The 6,356-nt window shown below is 34.9% G+C and overlaps 1 long non-coding RNA gene across 1 annotated transcript; it reads right to left on the bottom strand.

Moving 5' to 3' along the window:
* Positions 1–251: 251 nt before the first annotated feature.
* On the bottom strand, positions 252–5,040 carry LOC100931052. Its single transcript, XR_004229313.1, has 4 exons — positions 4,752–5,040; positions 2,403–2,486; positions 1,684–1,790; positions 252–1,165 (listed from the first exon to the last, which is right to left on the bottom strand). It is a non-coding gene; the product is annotated as an uncharacterized LOC100931052 (long non-coding RNA).
* Between the last annotated feature and the right edge of the window lie 1,316 nt (positions 5,041–6,356).

The following is a 6,356-nucleotide window of genomic DNA, read 5'->3' as shown; positions in this document are numbered from 1 at the left end:
ATCCTTGACTCCTCTTACTTATCCAATTATTTTCTAAATCTTGCTGATTCTCATAACATTTCTTACATCTGCACCTTTTAGTCTCATAGACACCACTCTAGTTCAGGATTTTATTACCTTTCACCTGAACAGGAGCAACAGCCTCCAAATTGGTTTTTAATTGGTCTCTTCTGTCCACTGAGATGAATGTGTGTGTGTGTGTGTGTGTGTGTGTGTGTGTGTAATGCCTAAAACTAGCCATGTCACCCCCTACTCATAAACTCCAATGATATTCTATTGTTCCTAAAACCAAATACAAACTCTACTGTTTGCGATTTAAAGCCCATTAGAATTTGAATCCAATTTCCCTCCCCAGACATATTACATATTGTTCCTCTTCATATACTGTATTATTTAGCCAAATCCTTCTTGCTACTCCTCACATATGACATTTCATCTCTGGAATGTACTCCCTTCTTACCTCCCTTTCTAAAAATCCCTAATTTTTTTCCAAGAGTTCAATTCTACAATTCGAATTATTTTAAAATAGAAACGTTGCATGATTTCTACATATATAGCTCAAATATCACCTCCTACATGAAGTCTTTTCTGATGAGTTTAAGGTAAATCTTTATGGATACATAAAATTTCAACTACATGTAGTACCATATCCCTGCAATCCATACAGGTAAGACTGATTTTGGAGAGGTTGAGTTTGGTGAATCACTCACCAAAGTGAGCTCAAAAGTTCTGAAGTCAACTGGGTGTCCCCATTAAGTCCAGCACCAATATGAGGAGCTTCCAGAAATAAAAGGTCACCAGATTGCCTAAAGAAAGTCAAATTGGCTCATCTTCCATGCTGACCAACTGTAGAATTGGGCCATAAGTGGTTGTATTATAAGTGGCTTCTATCCTGGACAAGATAGGAAAACTCAGCCTTGAGAAAAATATGACTAATTCATGTGCTGAATGAAAGCAGAAATGTTTAGAAGAGTTTCTCTTTGGAGAAAGACAATGAGTTGTATTATAAGTATGTTGGGTTTGAAATGCCAAAAGAACATGAAGACAGAGACATCTAGCAAATCATTTAGTGATGTAGGACTGGAACACCTGAGAGGCCTTACAGCTGGCAAACTTTGCATCTTTTACTTATTTCACCATTTCTGTCAACAGGATCAATATTCACCTAGGTTTCAAGACAAAAAATAAAATAAAGTTATTGTTGTCATATTTGCTTTTCTCCTTTTACAACTTTTTACAACCATTTGCCAAGTTCTTTCAATTCCACCCCAAAATATCCCTCACCTCTATTCTGCTCTCTCTAACCCCATCCAAGTATATTTTTTTGCAAAGCTTTTTGGAACTTTTATTAAAACTATTATTTCAAACAGATCATAATTTCTCCTCCCTCAACTGCTTCATTCCTGAAAAGAATGAAGAAAGATTTCAGCCTTGACCTGCTAAGTGAAATCAATATAGTGTTCCTACAGCAGTCCAGCCTTGATCTTTTTTCTCTTAGCAAAGTCCCTAAAATAAATCTAATTTCTTTGCTAATATGAAGTTCACATCATTCCATACTTGCTTAGATTTGAATTATTGCAAGTAAGTCACATAGGTTTTATCCCAGTTATATTACTAAGCAAAGTTCCCATGACATAATCTTGCTGGCTAGCTCCTCTTATTCTCTGCAAAATGTATTCTCACCACAAATCTTCCCATGAAAAAGGTCATCCTGCTAGCCTCCTGTCAGAGAAACTGCAAAGGTTTTCTTATCTTCTCCCTTCCTTCTGTCTTCCTCCCTTTCTGTCGCCCTTTTGGGAAGATAAAAAGAAAAACAAACCATACTCAATACTCATCCTAGATTCCCACTGCTCCATTTTCGGCTATAAGACATATTTTACCACAGAGTATCAACACTTCAATAGTCTGACCCATTGCTTAAGGGATTAGATTTTAACCTCGACTATTTTTAGAAGCTTCATAAGAAGACCCAACTTAGTCCATAAGAAGATCTGATCACAGCTAAAAACTGTCTATAACTTCAGGCAAATCTGTTAAACTAACTACATATTCAGAAATGTTCCTGGGAATAAAAAAGAGTTGTAAAATGGCATTTCCAAAATGTAATGCATTCTATTGCAAAGTCATTAGATTAAAAAAAAAAATCAAGTATTCAGTAGTCTTATTCATTCCCTAAAATATTTCTAAGTAGCAGTCACACTCTTAAGAAAGCACAGCAACATATTTTTTCTGCTGGGTTTCTCACTGTTTCGATATATTTCTTACCATTCTCTGCTATGTATAAACCCCAAAGAAAATTGTGAAATGGAACTTTTGCATTTTTCAATTTCATAATCCAGCTGTTGCTATGAATGAATATAGGATACCAGGTGAGGAAAGAAATTTTTCCTCATGATGCATACCTGTATCCCTAAAGGGATTATTTCTCACAATGTGATGATATTCTTACCCCTTCTCACAGAATTCTTTCATGGATAAAACCAAGCCTATATAGAAAGAGAATGAAGGAAGGAGGAATTACTACCATAATATTAATGTCATATTAGAGTTCATCATCTGATCTTCCACAAAATTCCATTTGTAAAGAAACTATTTGAAAATTGTAGTTTCCCAGATTCTGGTTCTGTCTTTTACATTTCTTTTGTATTCTGCTTAGGACCTAATAGTGATATACAGATAATAGCTACTCAGTAAACAATTATTAAATAAATCAAAGAGCACATTAAGGTATTTTTTCCCTTAATAGATTTGTAAGAATTTGTCCTTTTGCATCCAACATATGAAATTTCTACATAGACAACATGAGGATAATAATAAATATACCACCTACCTCTCCTGGAAAAAAAAAAAACCCACTGTTTACTTCAGAATAAAAGTCAGTAAAATACTATAAAAGTACCTTAGTTGGCAGCCACAGCAGGGAGAAGCATCAGTGGGTACTTAGAGAAATGGGGCAAGTGGGCTTCTGAATAAAAGCCATTTCCCACAGCTACCATATACAGAAAATACATAGTCATGCTGGGTTCACAACCAGTTAGCCTTTGGCTTTTAGGGTAGTTTTATGTGCATGTGTATTAGAGGTGAAAGAGGACAGAGACTTTTTCTTAAATATACAATGATTATTCAAATATTATACTTAATTGCCTCACACTAAAATTTCTGTAACATCCACATTAATATTTATAACATTTTTCTAGTAACTTAAAAGTTTGATCACAAACTGGATGATTCCAATACTTCTGTTCTCTGTTGACACTTCTATGTTTTAACACAAGCTAGTTGATAAGTCAGGTTGTCTGTTTGTATCCATAAAATTATCGGCCTTCATTCATTCCTAAACCTGAATTTGTAGAAGGCCCAGGAAAACTTGTAGACCACACAGCTGAAAATTCTAGACAAGAAAATAGCTCCCTGGGGCAGCTAAAAGGTCCTATGGGCAGAGTATTAGTCCTGAAGTCAGGAGGAGGGAATTCAAATGAGGCCTCAGATATTTAACACTTAGTTGTATGACTCTAAGCAAGTCACTTAACTACAACTGGTCGGGCCTGAACTATTGTCTCAAACTATTTTAAATTAATAAAATTACATAGGTTTACAGATGAAACCAGTGAAATACATTTATCAAAATTTTATTTTAATAAACAGTTCACAGACACCCTGAAATCTCCATAAATTTTCTTGCAGGTGCATGCATGGACCTCAAAAACCCACAAGATTTAATAACCTGTGATACTCACACCTCACCACTATTCTTTGGAAAGATAGAGTCATGAACTCTAAAAATCTCCATTTACAGAGATGGCTCACTATAGACATCTCACATCCCATCTGTCTGTACTACTTTGGTATTTCTCTTACTTCTCCATCATATCTCCCTTTTATGTACTTTTAGCTCTCTTTTGTATATCATCCTTCTCCTTTATATTGTAAGCTAGGGCAGGAACTGTTTTTCTTTTTTTATATTTATATCCCCAGTCTGGCCCATAGCAGACATTTAATAAATGTTTATTGACTATTGATTATTGGCTCCGCTAAAGAAACCCTATCCGAGAACCCCAAAAGAGACAACTGACCTCCTGGTAGATGACAGAGCTCTCATTATCCTGGTCAGCCTCTCCTGAATGTATTCTAATTTGCTTGCCCAAGTCTATATGAAAATATGACCACAAAAAACTGAACACAATACTCTGGATGTGGCCTGACCAGAACCGAATAACACAAAATCATTACAGTCCTGCCCCCATCTGCTTTCTAAACATTTTATCTGTCTTAATCCAGTCTAGAATAGTATTAGTTTTGTAAATAACTTGCCATTATAGTGACTCATATTAAACTTTCAGTTCCACTAAAAGCTACTGATTTTTTTTCACTTGATATGTTGTCAAATTGTAGAGTAGACAAAAAGCTTTAGAAAGCTTTGCTGAAACATAAAGGTGAAAAGCCAGAAATGTGCCTAGGCAAGAAAAAAAATGACCTTGTTTCCTAGATTTACTTTTATGATAAATAGAGAGTAGATCAGGAGAACCTGATCAGTTAAGTCTCCCAATATCTTTTTTTTTCAATCAAAGATCTGCCTTCTCTACCTCCTACCTATTTTAAATATTTTTATACATTCTTAAAATTTATTTTGTTTCAAATCAATCACTCAATCTATTTTCCATTTTATTTTTCCATCCCTTTTCCCTTTTCCTTCCTGTTTCCCTATTGAATAAAATTATCTTTATCCAAATTTGTGTATATATTCCTCCTACCTTTGACCAGTTCAGTTGAGATTGAGGTTCAAATGTTACCTACTATCCCACTCCTTCCTTATTTGTGAAGGTAATTTCCTTGGTGCTTCTTTTCTTCTTCACCACAACATTTCCTCTTCCCCTCTTTCCATTCTTCTTTTAAGATCATTGAAACAGCAGAATCACTGCCAGACTTTATGTTTAATTGTTGTTGTCCACTCTTGCCTTGACTCCTCATGAGCCCATCTGGGTTTCCTTGGAAAAGATGCTGAAATAGTTTATCATTTTCTTCTTCAGCTCATTTTACAAATGAGGAAACTGAGGCAAGCAGAGTTAAGTGACTTCAGGTTCACACAGCTACTAAATGTTTGAGGCTAGATTTGAACTCATCTCTTCCTAACTCTAGACCCAGACATTCTTATACTATCTTATTGCCCCTCTTTTTAATTAAACTTTCTCAATAACCCCTATAGTAATAGGGCTCTGAAAGAATGTGTAGATGATATATCTATATATTAGAATATAAATAATTTATCCTTATTTAATCCATTATGATTGTCCACTCATATTTATCTTTTTATATTTCTCTTAACTTCTCTGTTTCTACATCAAAGCTTCTACACATTTCTAATCTTTTCATTACAAATAAATGGAAATTCTCTATTAAATGCAAGGTCCATTTCCCCCCCACAAAATCATACTTAGAATTGTAAGCCTATATGCTTTGCATTAGAGGCAATTGGTGACTCAGAGGATAGAGCTTTGGGGCTGAAATCAGAAATACCCAAGTTCAAATTTTAGCCTCAGACACTTCCTAGTTGTGTGAATGTAGACAAGTCTCTTCCCCGATCTCTTGCATGAAAAGAAATGGATCCACTGCAGAAGGAAATGGCAACCACTCCAGTGGTCAAAAGGGTCAGAAATGACTAAACAACAACAGCGTGCTTTGCATTGTGGAATATCATATTACCAAAACTCCACTTCTTTATAAGGGTACCTCTAAATCATGGGTGATTCTATTTTAACTCTTTGATACCTGAATTCTTCATTTCCAATTATTTACATTAATTTTTTTGTCCTTTGTTTTTGGGTTCTAAAGAGATATAGTTCTTTGATGTGTCTATAACTCTCATTTCTTTTCCATATTGTCCCTCTAGCATTCTCATTTTATTTATATTAAGAAAACATTTTAATGCTTTAAAAAACCCTCTAACTTTCTCTAAGAATCTTAAATGAATTTGTGTTCCTCTAGGCTGGATCTAGGACCTCTTCTTGCCCTGGTACACAATATCTCTCTATAATGGAATGTATTCTGTTGTCATACCTAGTTAGATCTGAGTTCCCAATATCTGCAGACCTCTTGGTCTCTCTACCTTTTCTAAACACTTCTGGAAAAAATGACTCACTGATTTTTTTTTCTTAGATTTCTCAAATAGGATTTAGCCTAGAGTGTTTCTTCTGTGTTGAAGAGTTGTATGGTAGTATTTGGCTGAATTTTCTTCTGCTTAGCTATGTTGACTCCATCCCCAGTACAGAGACTTTCTTTTCTATGTATTAGTTATTAGTCTTGGGGAATCAGTTCAATGAAGATTGTTTTTTAGCTGGCCTTGCATAAGAATTAGCATA

The sequence above is a fragment of the Sarcophilus harrisii genome, chromosome 4 (genome assembly GCF_902635505.1).
Source record: "Sarcophilus harrisii chromosome 4, mSarHar1.11, whole genome shotgun sequence".
Lineage (NCBI taxonomy): Eukaryota > Metazoa > Chordata > Mammalia > Dasyuromorphia > Dasyuridae > Sarcophilus > Sarcophilus harrisii.
The sequence above is the reverse complement of the archived record's forward strand: the minus strand, read 5'-3'. Positions and strand labels throughout refer to the sequence as shown.